Here is a 20,260-nt window from a genome sequence, read left to right as displayed (position 1 = left end):
CCGGATGTACGGAGCGGCGAGAGGACGATGACGTCATCCTAGTGATTGACGCCGCTGTAATGTGTCAGTTCTGTGGCTGTAACGTTCACAACATCTGAAGTACTGCCAGAGGTTGCAGACAATGGAAAGTGCTGGAATACAGACCAAATCCAGTCAAAATGGTCTTGTGATAAGTCATAGTCAGGGCTGGCCTTACATTGGATGGTCCCCTGTGCAGTACCTTGTGTTGGCGCCCCTCCCCATATAGTGTATATATAACTGCCGAAGTATAAGCGCTATACAATATGGTACCTAAAAAAAAACCTGCTATACATTGGCCATATAATACTTCCATACAGTGCTGCCACCGCCGTACACTACAAATATAATATGCTGTACAGTGCCACACAAAACCACCATACAGTGCTCAAATAATATTAAAGGGTATTCCCAATATCATAAATTATCACCCCTATCCACCAGATAGGTAATCATTTTCTAATCGCTGGTACCACCACCGACTGTGAAAATGTGGGTCCCGAACACCCAGATCCTCCTCACTGCTCGCCCGCAGTGAGCAAGACATTGAATGGAGCGGCGGTCGAGCATGCGCGCTACTGCTCTATTCACTGTCTATGAGAATGACCGAAACAGCCGAGGGCTGTTTCCGTCATGCCATAGACTTTGAATAGAGCGCATGCTCGACTGACGCTCCATTCAATGTCCTACTCACTGCGGGCGAGCAGTGAGGAGGATCTGGGTGTTCGGGACCCCCGTTCTCACCAGTGGTGGGGCCCCCAGTGATTAGAAAATGATCACCTATCCTAATTTATGATTTTGGGAATACCCTTTAACATAGTGACCAAATAACAGCTTTATACATTAAGAACGGTATGCTTCTTTTTTGTAACGGACTTATCAGAAATTGTAGGTGTGTCTGCTACTTCTGTGAATTGTATAGCGCTGCGGAATATGTTGGCGCTATTTACTTTTGTAAATGAAATAATAGTGATTCAGGATTTCTCCAACGAACCATTGTTCTTAGCATTGTGCCCCTATGAAGGACAAAATATTTGCCCTTCCCCCTTATTGCTATGAACATTTGTCAATGTCAAAGCATATATTTTGCCCTGCCTTTTTAGCATTTTAAGATTTAAGATTAAGGCTGGGTTCCCACGGGTCGAATACGTTGCGTAAAACTACGCAGCGTATCCAACCTAGAACCTGCAACACATTCTGTCCGAAAAACCGCACCACATTGTGGTACGGTTTTTCAGGCGGAATTCAGTGCTTGAGAAAAAAAAGTTCATACTTACTCCGAGTCCTAGTCATGGCGACGCATTGCTCTGTTGAGGTTATGTTCACACGTCTTAACAAATTACATCTGAAATTACATACAATTTCAGGCGAAAACAGCTCCTGAATTTCAGACGTTTTTGCATGTACTCGCATTTTTCGCGGCGTCTTTTACGGACGTAATTGAAGCTGGTTTTCATTGGAGTCAATGAAAAACGGCTCCAATAACGTCACAAGAAGTGTCCTGCACTTCTTTGACGAGGGCGTATTTTTACGCGCGGTCTTTTGACAGTGACGTGTAAAATTACACCTCGTCTGCACAGTACATCGTAAAACCCATTGCAAGCAATGGGCAGATGTTTGTCGGCGTAATGGAGCCGTCTTTTCAGGCGTAATTCGAGCCGTAAAACGCCTCAATTACGTCTGAAAATAGGTTGTGTAAACATAGCCTAACCGTGCAGTTCGGCCTCCAGGGATGATGCTGCAGCACATGTGACCAGTGCAGTCTGTGATTGGCTTCAGCAGTCACATGGGATGAAGCGTCATTCCAGGAGGCTGGCCTGGAAGAAGATTAGAAGAAAGCATAGCTAAGATAACGCCCGGGTGGTACGGTATTAGCTTTTTTTTTCTCACTTGCGATTTTTGCAGCAGAATTGCAGCTTTTCCGCCGCAAAAGTTGCAACACTTGTCTATTTGTTGTGGGTTTTACATCCCCATTGTATTCAACAAGAAAACCCACAACAGAAAAGCAAAAAAAAAAACACAGCATAAATTGACATGCTGGGGAATTAAAATCTTCACCACAGGTCAATTCATAAACATTTTTGCTGCGTTTTTTTTCCGCAGTTTGAAATTTAATATTTCTAAATATTATTCACTTTGCTGCTACTGTAAATGATGCAGAATTTCCATACAGAATTCCGTTGTGGAAATTCTGCAGCGATTACGCTACGTGGGAACCCGGCCTAAGGCTATGTTCACACGGCATACTGTATATTCAGAGAGAAAAAACATGGGTTTGATTTTAACCTCTTAACGCCGAAGGATGGATATATCCGTCCTCTGCAGCTGCTAGTTCGCGCAGGAGGACGGATATATCCGTCCTGTGATGGCGCGGGTACTGCCAGTGTACCCACGCGATCAGAGGCAGAAGCACGGTTGTTATACACAGCCTGGCTCCTGCTGCAACTGCCGGAATCGAAGCGCGCTCCGATTCCGACAGTTTAACCCATTAAATGCCACTGTCAATAGTGACAGCGACATCTAATGTGTTTGACAGAGGGAGGGAGCTCCCTCTGTCACCCCATCGGCGCCCCCGCGGGTCGCCGTCGGGTTTCCATGGCAGCCGGGGGCCTAACAAAGACCCCCAGGTCTGCCTTCAGCAAATGCCTGTTAGGCGATGCCGGAGACATGGCCTAACAGATTGGCTGTCAGATTTACACTGACAGGCAATAATGCTTTGGTATACTAAGTATACCAAAGCATTATATATGCGATCGGCACATCGCATAGTGAAGTCCCCTGGCGGGACTAAAAAAAAAAATGTAAACCAGTTAAATAAAGTTTGTGAAAAAAAAATGTAAAAATTACAGTCAAAATCAAATAAAACTACTTTTTTTGCCCAAAAAGTGGTTTTATTCAGTAAAAGTGTAAAAACAAATCACACATACACATATATGGTATCCCCGCGATCGTAACAACTTGACCAATAAAATGAACACATTAATTAAACCGCCGGATGAACGGCGTCCAAAAAAACCGCAAGAAACAACGCCAAAATTCTCTCTTTTCTCCCATTCCCCCCATAAAAAATAAAATAAAAGTTAATCTATAAGTCCTATGTACCCCAAAATAGTACTAATAAAATCTACACATTGTCCTGCAAAAATCAAGCCCACATACGGCCACATCGACGGAAAAATAAAAAAATGACGGCTCTTGGAACGCGGCGATGCAAAAACAAGTAATTTTTTTCTAAAAGGCTTTTTATTGTGCAAACGTAGAAAAAACCTATAAAACCTTTACATATTTGGTATCCCCGTAATCGTGCCGACCCATAGAATAAAGTTAACATGTTATTTACGCTGCATAGTAAACGGCGTAAATTTATAACGTGAAAATGAATGCTGGAATAGCTGCTTATTTTCAATTCTCTCCTAAAATAAAGTTAATAAAAGTTAATCAATATATTATAAGTATCTAAAAATGGTACAATTACAAAATACAACTCGTCCCGCAAAAAACAAGCCCTTATACGGCTATGTCGATGGAATAAAAAAAAAGTTACGACTCTTGGAATGAGACAGTGAAAAAACAAAAAATAATCCTTGGTCATTAACGTGCAAAATGGCCCGGTCATTAAGGGGTTAACCAATCATGGTGATCTCTGAAAAGTTTGTTTACAAAAAACTTTTCCCACTTGTCTTCCCCTCTCAGCCTCCTTCACCCTGTCACAGTGTTTCAGAGAGAAGGAGACTGATCGAGAGAAGACAGAAGGCAAGTAAATAAAAAGCATTACATACAAGTGTGTGTGTGTGTGTGTGTGTGTGTGTGTGTGTGTGTGTGTGTGTGAATATATATATATACACACACTCATATATATAAATAAACATACAAACACACACATATAAATATACACTACCGTTCAAAAGTTTGGGGTCACCCAGACAATTTTTTGTGTTTTCCATGAAAAGTCACACTTATATTTATCAAATGAGTTGCAAAATGACTAGAAAATATAGTCAAGACATTGACAAGGTTAGAAATAATGATTTTTATTTGAAATAATAATTTTCTCCTTCAAACTTTGCTTTCGTCAAAGAATGCTCCATTTGCAGCAATTACAGCATTGCAGACCTTTGGCATTCTAGCTGTTCATTTGCTGAGGTAATCGGGAGAAATTTCACCCCATGCTTCCAGAAGGCCCTCCCACAAGTTGGATTGGCTTGATGGGCACTTCTTGCGTACCATACGGTCAAGCTGCTCCCACAACAGCTCTATGGGGTTGAGATCTGGTGACTGCGCTGGCCACTCCATTACAGATAGAATACCAGCTGCCTGCTTCTTCCCTAAATAGTTCTTGCATAATTTGGAGGTGTGCTTTGGGTCATTGTCCTGTTGTAGGATGAAATTGGCTCCAATCAAGCGCTGTCCACAGGGTATGGCATGGCGTTGCAAAATGGAGTGATAGCCTTCCTTATTCAAAATCCCTTTCACCTTGTACAAATCTCCCACTTTACCAGCACCAAAGCAACCCCAGACCATCACATTACCTCCACCATGCTTGACAGATGGCGTCAGGCACTCTTTTCCAGCATCTTTTCAGTTCTGCGTCTCACAAATGTTCTTCTGTGTGATCAAAACACCTCAAACTTCGATTCGTCTGTCCATAACACTTTTTTCCAATCTTCCTCTGTCCAATGTCTGTGTGCTTTTGCCCATATTAATCTTTTCCTTTTATTAGCCAGTCTCAGATATGGCCTTTTCTTTGCCACTCTGCCCTTAAGGCCAGCCTCCCGGAGTCGCCTCTTCACTGTAGACGTTGACACTGGCGTTTTGCGGGTACTATTTAATGAAGCTGCCAGTTGAGGACCGGTGAGGCGTCTATTTCTCACACTAGAGATGTACTTGTCTTGTTGCTCAGTTGTGCAGCGGGGCCTCCCACTTCTCTTTCTACTCTGGTTAGAGCCTGTGTGTGCTGTCCTCTGAATTGAGTAGTACACACCGTTGTAGGAAATCTTCAGTTTCTTGGCAATTTCTCGCATGGAATAGCCTTCATTTCTAAGAACAAGAATAGACTGTCGAGTTTCACATGAAAGCTCTCTTTTTCTAGCCATTTTGAGAGTTTAATCGAACCCACAAATGTAATGCTCCAGATTCTCAACTAACTCAAAGGAAGGTCAGTTCTATAGCTCCTCTAAACAGCAAAACTGTTTACAGCGGTGCTCACATAATTGCACAAGGGTTTTCAAGTGTTTTCCAATCATCCATTAGCCTTCTAACACAGTTAGCAAACACAATGTACCATTAGAACACTGGAGTGATGGTTGCTGGAAATGGGCCTCTATACACCTATGTAGATATTGCATTAAAAACCAGACGTTTGCAGCTAGAATAGTCATTTATCACATTAACAATGTATAGAGTGTATTTCTGATTAATTTAATGTTATCTTCATTGAAAAAAACTGTGCTTTTCTTTCAAAAATAAGGAAATTTCTCAGTGACCCTAAACTTTTGAACGGTAGTGTGTGTGTGTGTGTGTGTGTGTGTGTGTGTGAATATATATATACACACACTCATATATATATATATATATATATACACACACGCGCGCACACACACACATATATATATATATAAATAAACATACAAACACACACATATAAATATACAGTATGTTCTAGTAAACATGAAGCCAGTCTTAGGCCTTATTCAGACGAACATTGAATACGTCTGTGTGACGGCTGTTAAAACAACGTCCGTCACATGGACGCATATATTTCAATAGGGCCGTTTACACAGCCGTTGTCCTATTTTCTTCTGGTTTCACGGATCCCTCCACTCAAGTCTATGGGGATCTGTGAAAACGGAACCCGTATGGGGGCAACGCGGAAGGGAAAAACGTCAGTTTTTCACGTCTGAGTTTCCGCACGTTCGTCTGAATAAAGCCTTAAAGTGTAACTAACCCTTCAAAAAACTTCTGACATGTCATAGTAACATGTCTGAAGTTTTGATCACCGGGGGTCCAAGCACTGAGACCTCCACCGATCGCTAGAATGAAACGGCAGAAGCATTCGGGTGAGCACTGAGCCACTTAGTTTCTGATCTGCTTTTTTCGGAAAGCTGATGTAGCAGTGTACGGGACACATAGACTTTCTATTGAGTACATACACCGCTACATCGCCTTTACGAGAAAACCCGATCAGAAACCAAGTGGCTCAGTGTTCACCCGAGCACTTCTGATGCTTCATTTTAGCAATCGGTGAGGGTCTCAGTGCTCGGACCCCCACTGATCAAATCTCACTATTTTGTCAGAAGTTTGTTGAAGCTTTAGTTACCCTTTAAGGCCCTATCACATGGGCCAATGATCGGGCAAACGATCGTTTATATGAATGCTCATTCGCGATAATTGCCCTGTGTCAACAGGGCAATAATCAGCCGATGTAAACAGGGACATGTGCTGCCGACATGATGAAAATGTATGAGGACGAGCGATTGGAGTAACGAGCGATCGGAGTAACGAGCGCTCGTCCCTATACATAAGCAATTATTGCTCTGTGTGAAAGAACAAATGTGCGCCGATCAACGAGCTGTCTTGTTGATCGGCGCTCATTTACAGAGACCATGTCCGGCCGTGTAATGGGACCCTTATAGTATTGCTACTATAGATTACTCTATACTATCAATACATTAAGCAATAGGTGCATCAACACTAGTACTACAAAAAGCAACCTACCTTTTTTTGGTATTTTAGTAAAATATTGATAGAGTAGCGGTAGCTGGACTAAACAACACTTTTGCATAAACTTTACTTTACCCCATAAAAAAAACCTGTTGATCAGATTTATACTTTTGTAATTAGTGACTGTTTAATTCTTTATCTTGTTTACACAGAGATTAATAAATTATTGAGTATTGTGTTATGGCAGAAAGTAGGTTGATGAAGCCTTAACAGATAATTTACACTGTCAGGCAAAATGAGTGGGATTAACTAAACCTAATCAAGAAAACAAATCTAAGGGCATGTTCACACGGTTTATTTTCAGGTGGAATTTGGCACGTAAAACGCTTGAATTATGCTCCAAATTACACTTGAAATACACCTGCAAACAGTTTTCTATTGATTTCAATGGGAAATACTAAGTGTAGTTCATATGAGGAGTATTTTTATGCTGCTGAATTTAAAAAAATGCCTTGTAAAGATACACCTCGTAAAAAAAGAAGTGACATGTCACTTCTTGTAGCGTTTTACAAGCTGATTTTCCATTGACACTACAAAAAAAACGCTTTGAAAATCATCTTTAAAAAAACGCTTGGATTCAGAGGCTGCTTTCTCTTTAAATTAGCCTGAACTGTCAATGATTGGAACATCACTGTAACACTGTCCAATCAGCTACGGACAGTGTCACAGCAAGAGCTGGAGAGAGGAGAGCGTGTGCGTGCGTGCGCACGCTCTCTCTTCAGCTCTCGACAGACAAGCTGAACAAGACTGTGATCTCTCGTGAGAGATCACACAGTCTTGTCCTTGTCTGCCAAGAGCTGAAGAGTGAGTGAGTGAGAGCGCCCCTGCCGAAGTTACTCCCACCGCCATGGAACAGAAGAAGAAGAATTCACATTCTTCTTCTCCACTTCTGTTCTGTGGTGGTGGCGGAGCTGCGCTCGCGCACACGCACTCCTCTCTCCAGCTCTTGCTGTGACAATGTCCATAGCTGATTGGACAGTGTCACAGCGACGTTACACGCCCCGTTGCCAATTACACGCCTCATTGACACTTCAGGGGGTTATTTAAATATCGGACTCCAAATATAACGGCACCGATATCGAAATAACGGAGAAAGATAGGAAAAAAATGTACAGTGAGACAGGGTTTGTACAGCCCTGCCCATTACATGCTGCACTCAGCTGTAGATGTATGGGCAGGTTGGAGGTTCTCTTTAAAGGGGTTGTCCCATTAAGACAACCCCAGTCCATACACGGAGAACTGCTCTGTAAGGCCATATTCCCACGTAGTGGAAACGCTGCGGAATTTCCACAATGGAATTCTGTGCGGAAATTCTGCAGCATTTACAGTAGCAGCAAAGTGTATGAAATTTAGAAAATCTCATACCCATTCTGCGAAAACTTTAATAAATTGACCTGCGGTGCTGAATTTAAATCGGCAGCATGTCAATTTAAGCTGCGTTTTCGTTACTTTTCTGTTACGGGTTTTCCCCATTGAATTCAACGGGGATGCAAAACCCACAACAGAAAGCCAAGTGTTGCAACTTTTGAGGCGGAATCGCAGCAAATCCGCCGCAAAAAACGCAATTAAAAAAAAAATCATATTTACCCAGAACTTCCTGCTTCCTCCTCCAGTCCGGCCTCCTGTGATTGCGTTTCATCCCATGGGCTTTAGCGTCAACCAGGGAGGCCGGACCGGACAGCCATGGAGGGACGCATCACTGTGATAACGGCCTAGGTAAGTATGGGCGTTAATTTTTTTTGTTATTTCAATGCTGCTTTCCGCAGCGGAAATTCTGGTCGAAAAATTGCAATGTGGTGCGGTTTTTCGGACAGAATGTGCTGCGGGTTCCAGGTCGGATACACTGTGTCGTTTTTACGCAGCGTATCCGACCCACGGGAACCCGGCCTAAGAGTGGCTCCTGCACTGGCCAAATCAAGACATCAATGTATTACATGTATGCAGTGGAAATGTCTGGCTGGGGTTTTTCTCTGCAAAATCAGCTGTTTGGTGTCAGGAACCGCCGCTCTAGTCCCCATATGAAAGGGATTGTCAATCGAATGCAAATTTAGTTATACAATTTCTGAAGTCATTATGTAAAAAAAATTTCACCAGGGCTAATAAAGTAAAACTTTGTTTTGATTTATTTAATTTCAATTTTTTTATTTTTTATTTTTTTAACAAATGGATATCCCATGGAAGCAAATAGGTGGAGGCGTTGAATTTGTATGAGCCATAACCATAACACATAATTGGCTTTATGTATTCAAAGTGTTGTTTGTATGTCTGCCAATATCTCCGTCATCAGCAGGCGAGTTCAGGAAATTTTAAAAAAAACATCATTTTATATGTTTTGCTCTGCCTTCCAATTCTGTACACTCAATTTTTTCCCTTCCTTTCCATAATCCACAGTTGGACCTTTTAACCTTCACCACTAAGGGCTTCTATGTCAGAGAAGACCATGCATACTACTGAAGTTTTTTTATGTAAGACCAATGATCTACTGAAACAAAGCCCATGCATCAATGTGCCGTTAATGCAGTTATTTTATGCAAAATGTGTGTAGCGAATTAATTTGATGCCTACTCAGCAGCTAAGTGGGCACACAGGTTCGGTCTTATAGGTGTGTCAAAGTATATGTCAACTCATGGCACTCTAGATTTTTAGTGAAGTGCAGGAATAGGTTTAGGATTAATAGGTGGTGTGTGACCTGTGTGGCCACCCAGGGTGCATCAGTCATTACTGCTAAAGGGGGTATTATAGATGCTCTGGCACTGGAAGCTTTTGATCACCACAAATATTGTGTAGCAGTGTTAGGGTATATTCACACGGCTTATTTTCAGTTGTTTTTAAACGTCCTGAAAAACTGCTAAAAATACGGAGGCTGAACGCCTCCAAACATCTGCCCATTGATTTCAATGGGAAAAACGTCACTTCGTTCCCATGGAGCATTTTTTTAAGCGGCCGTTTGTAAAAACGGTGCGTAAAAAAGAAGTGCATGTCAGTTCTTGAGCCGTTTTTGGAGCCATTTTTCATTGGGTCAATAGAAAAACAGCTCCAAAAACAGCCGTAAAAAACGCATCAAAAAACGCTAGATGCTTAAAAACGTTTGAAATTCAGAGGCTATTTTCCCTTGAAAACAGCTCCGTATTTTACAGCCGTTTTTTGTTTAGAGTGTGAACATACCCTGCTATACAATGTCGAAGTTTTACTAGTTAACTTTATGTATGAATCTGTTATTTGTTCACTGTATGCTGGTGTTACTTGAGCATTGTATGGTGGTATTTACTTAGGCATTGCTTGGTACTGCCATTTAGGCACTGTATAGTATATTATTTTTACAGTGTTTGGTGTTAGCAGTTCTGTATAACATTGTTATGTAGTCTACTTAATGGAAAAGTTATTTAGGTTTATGTATGGCATGGTTATTCGTACACTGTGTGACAGTACACCGTATGGAAAGGGTGCCAACACAAAATACCACACAAAGCACCATCCAGCGTAAGGCTGGCCCTGTGGGCACACCTACACTCAAGACCCAAGGGAGAGTGGACTCCAAAATACTTTTAAGCTTTTCATGTCCTGAACTCATTTGCTGCTGAAGATGGTTGTGGTTGGTTCTTGGTACCTTGTTAGACCCCGGTGCCTGTTTCATGGAGCTTACAATCTAAATTTTTCTACTAGGTATACAAACAGGCAAGCAACCAAGTTCAGTGCGAGACCTTAATAGTTTTACTGTTCTAATACTGCAGGGCAAACTAGAGAAAACCCCTACATATATTGGTAGGACTACAAACCCTGGGCAGATGGTAGTTTGCTCGGAATTGACCCAGGATTTCATTACATTTCCATAATATAAGAATCTGTGTTTGGGTAATGGGCAAAATGCTTAACAATCCCACCCACTTCACAACACCATCATCAAGTGATGTTCATATATAGAGAGTATATTATAGATAGAGTAATAGAATCTATATCAGAGTAATTACTTTGATCTGTGTACATTGTGTAAAATGCGTGCGTATTCACAACTGAAAACATAAGGGCTAGTGAACTAGATAACTAGGCCAGTAATAAACATTTGCCCTGGAGCTAAAAATCTGCCAGCATGACCCAGCGTTGCCAAGCTGCAGTGTTTATTGACAGTGAAACTAGTATGGGTTCTCTGAACGTCAAGGAAGGTTTTGTCTTGCAAAAGAGACACAGCTGATTTATGTAAACCTTAAATAAAAATAACGACCGGTGAATATTATGGAAAAAATAGCCTGATAAATCAGACCAATCTGAAAAATGATTTACAGAGATTGACCTAAGAAATAAAATTTAAAAAAATGATGTACAGTGTATTTAGAAATATGGGGTCTTTTTGCAAAAATGCTTGTGTATGTACAGGGGTTATACCAAATTATATACTATAGACTCCTACGGTGCTGTTTGGTTCAGAACATGTACTGTTAAACACAAGTGCAATACGCCTGTCTGAATAAGGGCTTACCTCAATTAAGTATTCGGCACAAATCTCCCCTGTACCCTGCCCCCTCAACCCTACCTGCAGCCGCGGCTCCCTTCAAGTCCATACATTGTATGAAAAGTTTAGTGGTTACTTGAGCGTATTAGGAAACCTCATCTTCCAATAGCCTTTTTTTCACAGCTGCCATGTGACTACTGTATGATCCAAATTGCATGAGCCATAGGCTGTATCAACAATTCTTCAGAGCTGAAATCTTTCAGAATTCCTTGATGACTTAATGACAATAGAGAACTTGCCTTGGTGATTTGCATTCTGGGAAGGGCAGACTTTACGCACTGTACAGTAATCTGATGGAGGAAAAACTAACTGACCCATTATAGAAACTCAACAAAATTGTTAGGGGTGTGTCGGTCAGAGTTGTGAATTCAGCCCTGAGATATAATACATGCTGAGATTCCATACAATGTAAAGCAATACATTTACAAAATGACGAATTTTCTTATGTAGAATATATCTTACTCCGGTTTGATTACATGGTTATGCTAGGGAAATGTTTTTTGACCAATGTACTGTTATAAAATATCCAAGTTCCATAATGTTACAATGTAGACAGCAGCTCGCAGTCGTTGTATACGGCAGTCTGTACTCTGTCATGGAGGACAAGGGCTTTTGAGATGCCCATCAACATACTCCATGGACTTCTGAAAGGCAAACTATAGAATGTCCCAAATGACAGCCTTCATCCTCCTGACAGATTAGAATGTCATCTCCAGTGAATTTTAAAGAGAATGTGCAATATTAGAAAAGAGGATCTACTATTATTTTTTTTTTCCAGATACAGCGCCACTCTTGTGTCGGGCTGGTAATGTCGCTCAGCTCCTTTGACTTGAAGTGGAGGGAAAAAAGTAGATCCTCTTTTCTAATCCCGGATGAACCCTTTTAATCCCAGACATCTATTTCTATTATCTTAATGCTCCCACTTGTAAAACCAATGATTATGATTATAAAGATATATTAAGGAATTGTAATTTAGGCAATCTCTCCAACATTTTAGCAAACTTCCACATTTACACTGATTTTACTATTTATCGCTATTTTCAGACAGGTTTATAGCTGGATTCACAATATATGTATGTATGTGACTACAAAACGAGTATTAAGAGTGCATGAGTGAATTCTTTGAAATTAAGATACATTCTCGAGAAATTCTGCAGATTCTTGAATGCTAAACCTTGCATTAATTCATAGATTTCAAATCTGCATTCCTGCTGTGTCGCTAGAGGCACATCACCTGCATATACAATTAGGAATAATATTCCATATTGTCACAGGAGAAGGTCAAAGGTACTACTACTCCTTCATGTCTTTTCCGAGTATCGTTTGTCTGATAACCCTGCTCAGTTTACAAACTATTCAGTTCCTTCTCACGCTGGCACCAGGGAGTAGGGGAGTGATCCACATTGGACTGGGGTTCCTTGGGCCACCAGAGGAAGTTATTCTGAGAGTCCACCCGTCATCTATACAGAACATGTGCACATCCATTTTTAATTTCATTGAAATCTTTGTTGTTATCATTGTGCACACGGGAAAATCATCAATAAGATCTAGTAGGTTATTTGTGAACCAACTCATAAGAAATACACCCTAGTGACAAGTGATTGGCTCTAAAATCAGATTCAAAATGGGGTTGCCTTATGATAGAACTTTTGTGCCCAGCTGTATTAGAAACCCATTATTGGGTCAAAGCCAGGGCCCACCGGTGGATCCCCAGGTATTCTGGTGGCCCAGTTTGACCCTTAGAGTGATCATTGGCCTTCTACAGCACATGCCCAGAACACTAGAAATACAAGTTCTACTTGGACGTGTGGTTCCACCAGCAACTGGTCTTGGAGTCAATTTCAATTGGAAGATCCAGAGCTCTGTAATAAAGCCCTGTACATCAATTTCTTCAAGTCAGTTATACTGTACTGATCTTGTAGGAGCTATGTACTTAAACAGGATTATCAACGCTCATAGGGTACCTGTTTTAAAAAATATTATGAATATATTCTTGTTTATTATTTGCAACTGATCTAGTTATTCAGATCAGATCTGTCTCCTTGAGTCAAATTTTTGATCCTGTCACTATATTCCTAGAGTCTATTTGACAATATTTAGTTGGCATAAATGTTAACTATGTTTTTAGAGCTAGATTGCCTGTTATAAATAAAATCGAAGATGTCACCGTTTTGCATTTAGTAGTGGAACATAAGGTCTTTTCTCAAATTTAAGCCTTTTGGGACCCTTGTTTGAAGGCTGAAGATCCAGAAGGCTTCTCTTGTTTGTGTTATATGTTTAATATCACCACCTCTTTTTGGATTATAAATTTTTTCAATCGCATAGCAGGAAAAACTGTTAATTGTTCTGTTGTGTTGGGTTATAAAGTGTTTTGCTACATTTGATGTGTTGAGGATATTGGGATTACGGATGTAGCCAAGGTGTTCAAGGATTCTTATTTTAAATTTCCTGTTTGTACATCCAATATATTTCAGGTTACATAATGTGCATTCAATTATGTATATGACCGAGTCGGTGTTACAATTCATATAATTTTTAATGGGATGTGTATCAGTGTTCGTTGAATTTGTGAATGCCTTTTTTGGTGTCACATATGAGCATACTTTGCATGGATTGTTTCCACATTTAAAAAATCCTTTTTGTTCTAGCCAAGAACCTTTTGTTTCGATGGGATTGAAAAACGACGGAGAAAGTGTCGTGGCCAAAGATGGAGCCCTACGTGGGACTATTCTACATCCGTTCCTGAGGATGTCTTCCAGAGCTGGATCTTCTCTGAGCATAGGTAGGTGTTTGTTCACAATTCTTTTTATACTGTTAAATTGATTAGTTTGTTGTAAGACTAATGTGGGTGTATTAGATGTTGGTTTTAGATGTTTGTTTTGGGACAAAAGGATGTCTCTACTTTTCTTAGCTATTATTTTGTCTGCTCTGTCTAAAGACCAACCTGGGTACCCCCTGTTAGATAGTCTATTGTGTATGACTTGTGTTTCAGTTTTGAATTGTGCGTCTGAGCTGCAGTTGCGTTTTGCTCTATATAGTTCGCCCACTGGGATCGAGACAATGGTCTGTTTGGAATGGTTACTACCTGCATGTAAGATGGTATTTCCTGCTGTTGGTTTTCTATAGGTTTTTGTATGTATTTGTATCCCATCTTCTCCTTTTAGTTCCAGGTCTAAGAATATTATATTAGTTTTGGCAAATGTATGTGTGAACCTGAGGTTGTACTCGTTAGAATTGAGGAAATCCATGAATTTCTGTATGGTAGATACACCTCCCTCCCAGATGAACAGGAGGTCATCGATGTATCTACCATACCAGTTGATATTGTCTCCAAAAGAATTTTCTGTAGAGAAGATGGTTTTTTCCTCCCACCACGCCATAACTAAGTTTGCCAAGGACGGGGAAAATTTTGCCCCCATTGAAACCCCCCTTAGTTGGAGGTAATATTTGGTATCAAAATAGAAATAATTGTGTGTTAATAGAAAAGTGAGGATTTCCAGGATGTATAATTGTAATGAATCACTGTAGTTGCTATGTTTGTTCAAGTGGTGTTTAATGGCAACATGAGCTATATTATGAGGTATACTTGGATAAAGAGATGTAACATCACATGTTAACCATGTGTAATTCTTTGACCATGTTTTGTATCTGAATGCACAAAGGACATCTTTGGTGTCCTTCAAAAAGCCTGGTGTATTTTGTGCAATGGGTTGCAGGAGGGAGTCCAGCCACTCCGATGTTTTTTCAGAAAAAGACCCTATTCCCGATACTATTGGTCGCATGGGGGGAGGGATAATATTTTTATGCGTTTTAGGCAGGGCATGTAATATTGGCGTGATAGGATGTTCCACAACCATGTAATCTGCCTGTTTTGATGTTAGGGAGCCACTATCTAATCCTATCTTTATCAAATTTTTTATTTCTTTTTGAAATCCAATAATTGGATTTTGTTTTAATATTTTATAGGTGCTTTGGTCTGATAGTAGTTCTTCCGAACTTCTCTCTATTTTTGTTGGAACCTACAAAAAAGGAAAAAAAAGAAACATCAGATATTACTAAATACACAGATCGTTTTTTCTGATATAGGATTTTAACGCAAAAAAAGTAATACCTTATCCATCAATAGAATTTGGACATCTCTCCCAGGAGATTGAATGAAAGATTGCGTTCCACGGGGCTCCTCCCTGTTCTTTCGGCTCTGAACCGCAATCAACTAATTACACACAAGACAGACTGGTTATAAAAGGTGAAGACTGCACAGTCAGACTTACCATAAGCCATGACTAAGGACCTAGAGAAGGTCTGAAACGCGTAGGCTACCGCCTATCTTTCTTCTTCCCTCTGTTTTTGGACGATACCCACTTGTCACTTCAACTACTACACGTAGCTCACATGCTACGTTTTTAAATAAGACCAAATAAAACTTGGGAACAGATTCCCGTTTTAACAGACATCGCATCTACAGCGCTGGATCCAACCCCCTTGTTCCATTAATATAGCAGTTATCGATCAATAACTACTGTATTGATACAGTAGATAGAGCTCTTTTAGACAGAACGCGAGATCTCACGATAACCAGCGAGAGCTCGTGTTATGAGACTGTTTGCTGCCGTGGGGAGTTGTGGGAAGACGCAGGGGATCTTGGGATCAGCTAATCAGAAAGTCCGGGACCTGACTCCTGCGGGGAGTCAGGTAATTTGTATAATGACAGCGAGTGTTATACAGAGGTTTCTTTACATTACATGTGTTTAGAAAAATATTACTTTCTTGAGATGCTAATGATTTTTCTAATAAAACGTACCCTATGTGCGGTGATAGGTCTTCTTTAAGTTTTTGGCCAGTCAGTAACTTCAGATGTGAACCAACGAGTGTTACTAAAGGTGCCCGGCCAACGATCTATTGTGTATGGGGGTCTCCAGACTGTACACCGACCGCAGCTATTGGAGTAAAGATGGATCCAGAATGTTGGGTTTCAACATGCCTGATGCTTTGTCCTCATGGGAGATAATTTGTTTGACAGCAGCCTATTCCCCTCTCCTTGTTAAAATAAGCATGTACACTTGGAATAGTCAGGAGCAAGCTTGTTTGGCAGACAGCTAAGGGTATGTTCACACGCAAAGTCAAAAATGGCTGAAAATTACGGAGCTGTTTTCAGAGAAAACAGCCTCTGATTTTCAGCCATTTTTGAAGCTAAAAACGTTTTTTGAGGCGTTTCTGGAGCTGTTTTTTCATTGACACAATGGAAAACAGCTCCAAAAATGGCTCAAAAAGCGACATGCTCCTTGTTTTTACGCGCCGTTTTACGCGTTGTTTAAAAAGGCGGTGTAAAAAAACGCCCCGTCTGAACGAAAAACAGTCTCACGTGAAAAAGAAGCGACATGCCCTATCTTCGGGCGATTACGTCTCTGACCTCCCATTGGCATGAATGGGAGGCAGAGAAAGCGTATTTCGCTGTGTTTTTGCTTGTGGCGCTCAATGGGTGCGATCGAAAAACGCCTCGAGAAATGCCTTGAAAAACGCAGCAAACGGCATGCGGGCAGATCAAAATCTGCCTCAAAATTCCAAACTGAATTTTGAGGCAGAATTTTCTGCCTGCAAAAAAATCTGTGTGAACATACGCTTACAAGTAAACAATATTGATCACTGTATAGCCTTGGAAAAAATGAAACAAAAAGTTCCTTTGCTCGTCCTTCCCATCCTACAACTGCAGGAATAAACAAAAGTGACAAAATAAATACTCAGAATTCAACCTTCCAGTGCCGCCATATTCTTCTCCCTGGCAGTTGGCCCCCGAAGTGCAAAGAGAGGAAATGAGTATCCGCACTTGTATTCAGTGTGAGCAACAAGAACATGGAGATCCAACGTGGTCACCCACAGGCCACACCCATTGTTGCTAAGCAGCATTCTCCGTATGATTTTTTTTTTACAGAAGTTTAAACATAAGTATATAAACTGAGCTAAGGAATGTATTTCCCCCTTCAAAATACTGCAACTTTCCAACTTCATCATCTTCTTAGAATATTGATATATAATTCACAAACGCTCGTGTCTTTCCCAACCTCACTGCTAATAACCACTCAGGGATTTCATCATGTCTCTCTTCTATTTATAAATGAGTGAGTCACCATATCAACATGTTCAAACACACACACACACACACACACACACATACATGCACGCTGGCATTGTCTGAAGTTTCAACACGTCCATCTACCTTCCAAACCAATCTTCCAAATTCAGAATGTAATATGCTGTATACAGTAAAGTATAATATATATTGCAATTACATAATACAACATGATGATATGGTTTAAAGGGTTTTCTCACGTAAAGAAGACCTGTCACACCGATACTGCTGGAGAAAGGGGTAAACGTTAAGGGTACGAACACACGGCGTAAACACTGCAGATTTTCCGCAACGGATTAATTGCGGAAAATCCGCAGCGTATTACAGTAGCAGCAGTGTGGGGGAGATTTCAACAAATTTTCCCCTACAGATTACATCTGATCGCCGGGGGTCCTTTGATCACAGGATCACACCGATTTACTTCTACTAGAGTCACGGAAACAGTGTAGGTCAGCAAGCTTGGCTTTTTCCAGAATACCATCCTGCTCTGCACTGATAATCCGCCAGCAGCTGCCTCACCCGGCGGGACTGTGTTGTGGGACCGCTGTTTGAGAGATAGGTGCGGGTCTCAGAGGTGGGACCCACATCAATTTACGGCATATCCTGTGGATATGCTATAAATATCTGCCATGAGACAACCCCTTTAAGTGTACCTCCACATTTAGCTATAGTCTAACATTCTTAGGCTCTCAGAAGCATCAGTGGGGGACCGGTTTATGAGTTGGGACCCCACCAATCGTAAGAACGAGGGACTTGCTATGTTTTACCAAGTGCTGTTCTCCATCAGCTCTTAGCTCTGAGAAATCTCATTGAAACTGAACCTCCGCTTTGGATTTTAATACTTTACATGGCTTCCTGAAATGTGAACTTTCTCTGTAAGTAAATGCTTTTTGTATCTCAGCCATATTGTAACACACGTTAGGTGAGGTTATCCCTTGCAAACATTTATGTGTTTTTTTTTATAGAGATGAAACATTTTTGTGCTTTATTGGATATAATCTGGCAGCAGATGAATATAATCTTTTAATCCAATTTATGTAATCACAGCTACAGCAAGCTGTGATCCTGCTACAAAGGTACTTTCAGGACTGTGTCACACACGTCGCCTGGTCTAAACCAAGATGTCTGCTGGGTATAATATCATCCTGATGCTTGAAAATTATTTCTTTTTATTATGACATAATAGGCATGTTGTATTGTTTGAATGAATACATAGTCCTGTAACAATGCCATGGGCAAAATAGGAGAAAGTGGAAGCAATATCACAGCGCTGTGCCGTGATTGACCACCATGTCATGTGACATGGGGCGCCACAATAAACGATACACCACAGCCTGGCATTACTTTAAAGGGAACCTGTCACCAGCATTTCACCTATTAAACCAGAAATACCTGGTTTTAGTTGGTGTGGCAGTATTAACATGGACACTGTGGCACTATCTACATGGGCACTGTCTACATGGGCACTATCTACATGGGCACTATCTACATGGGCACTGTGGCACTATATACGAGGGCACTAGCACTTCATATGTGGGCACTGGCACTAGGGGCAGCTTTGGGGGTATTATACTGTATAAGGACAGCTAGGGCGCATTATACTGTATGGGGGCAGCTATGGGGGCTTTATGCTGTATGGGGCATTATACTGTATGGGGGCAGCTATGGGGGCTTTATGCTGTATGGGGGCATTATACTGTATGGAAGCAGCTATGGGGGCATTATACTGTATGGGGGCATCTGTGTGGGCATTATACTGTATGGGGCAGCTATGGGTGCATTATGCTGTATAGGGGAATTTTTTGGGGCATTATACTGCATGGGGGCATCTGTGTTGGCTTTATACTGTATGGGTGCATCTGTGTGGCCATTATACTGTATGGGGCAGCTATGGGGGCATTATGCTGTATAGGGGAATTTTTGGGGGCATTATACTGCATGGAGCCATCTGTGTTGGCTTTAGGGTATGTGCACACACACTAATTACGTCCGTAATTGACGGACGTATTTCGGCCGCAAGTACCGGACCGAACACAGTGCAGGGAGCCGGGCTCCTAGCATCATAGTTATGTACGACGCTAGGAGTCCCTGCCTCTCCATGGAACTACTGTCCCGTACTGAAAACATGATTACAGTACGGGACAGTTGTCCTGCAGAGAGGCAGGGACTCCTAGCATCGTACATAACTATGATGCTAGGAGCCCGGCTCCCTGGACTGAGTTCGGTCCGGGACTTCCGGCCGAAATACGTCCGTCCATTACGGACGTTAATGTGGTCGTGTGAACCCAGCCTTATACTGTATGGAGCATCTATGGGGGCATTATACTGCATGGGGGCTTCTGTGTTGGCTTTATACTGTGTGGGTGCATCTATGGGGGCATTATACTGTATGGTGGCAGCTATTTGGCATTATACTGTGTGGGAGGCACTATGGGAGCATGATACTGTGTGGGCTGAACTGGGTGAGTATGGGCGGGGATTGGGTGGGATTAGGAGCGTGGCTTAAAAGAAAAAAAATTGCCGCTTGAGGTTGTCCCTCTTTTGTGATACTTGAAAGTTGGGAGGTATGAGCAGCTTCTGTTCTATTAAAAGCCAAAAACTCTTGAGTGATGGTGAGTGCTGCAGACAGACCACCCCAGTATCGATCACATATATCCAGGGCGCATACAACTTACCAGAAAAAACGCAAAAATGATACGGATAAATAAGCACAGTTCATTTTTATTTAATTTGTGGTATAGGGGGGAATCCGTACAGTATGGGGGCACAATAACTGTGTTCCACACAAAGTGGGCACTATGAAAGTAGATAGGGCACTAAGGGACACTATTACCGTGGGCTGCACAAAGGACGGAACTATTAATGTGTGTGGGCACAAAGGGGGCACT

General features: G+C 41.4%; 1 long non-coding RNA gene across 1 annotated transcript; it reads left to right on the top strand.

The window, feature by feature from the left end:
- The first annotated feature begins 1 nt into the window (after nt 1).
- Nucleotides 2-15,966, top strand: LOC142664518 (uncharacterized). Its single transcript, XR_012851299.1, has 3 exons — nt 2-63; nt 13,894-14,027; nt 15,212-15,966. It is a non-coding gene; the product is annotated as an uncharacterized LOC142664518 (long non-coding RNA).
- The last annotated feature ends 4,294 nt before the right edge of the window (nt 15,967-20,260 follow it).

The sequence above is a fragment of the Rhinoderma darwinii genome, chromosome 12, assembly GCF_050947455.1.
Source record: "Rhinoderma darwinii isolate aRhiDar2 chromosome 12, aRhiDar2.hap1, whole genome shotgun sequence".
NCBI classification, from domain to species: domain Eukaryota; kingdom Metazoa; phylum Chordata; class Amphibia; order Anura; family Rhinodermatidae; genus Rhinoderma; species Rhinoderma darwinii.
The sequence above is the reverse complement of the archived record's forward strand: the minus strand, read 5'-3'. Positions and strand labels throughout refer to the sequence as shown.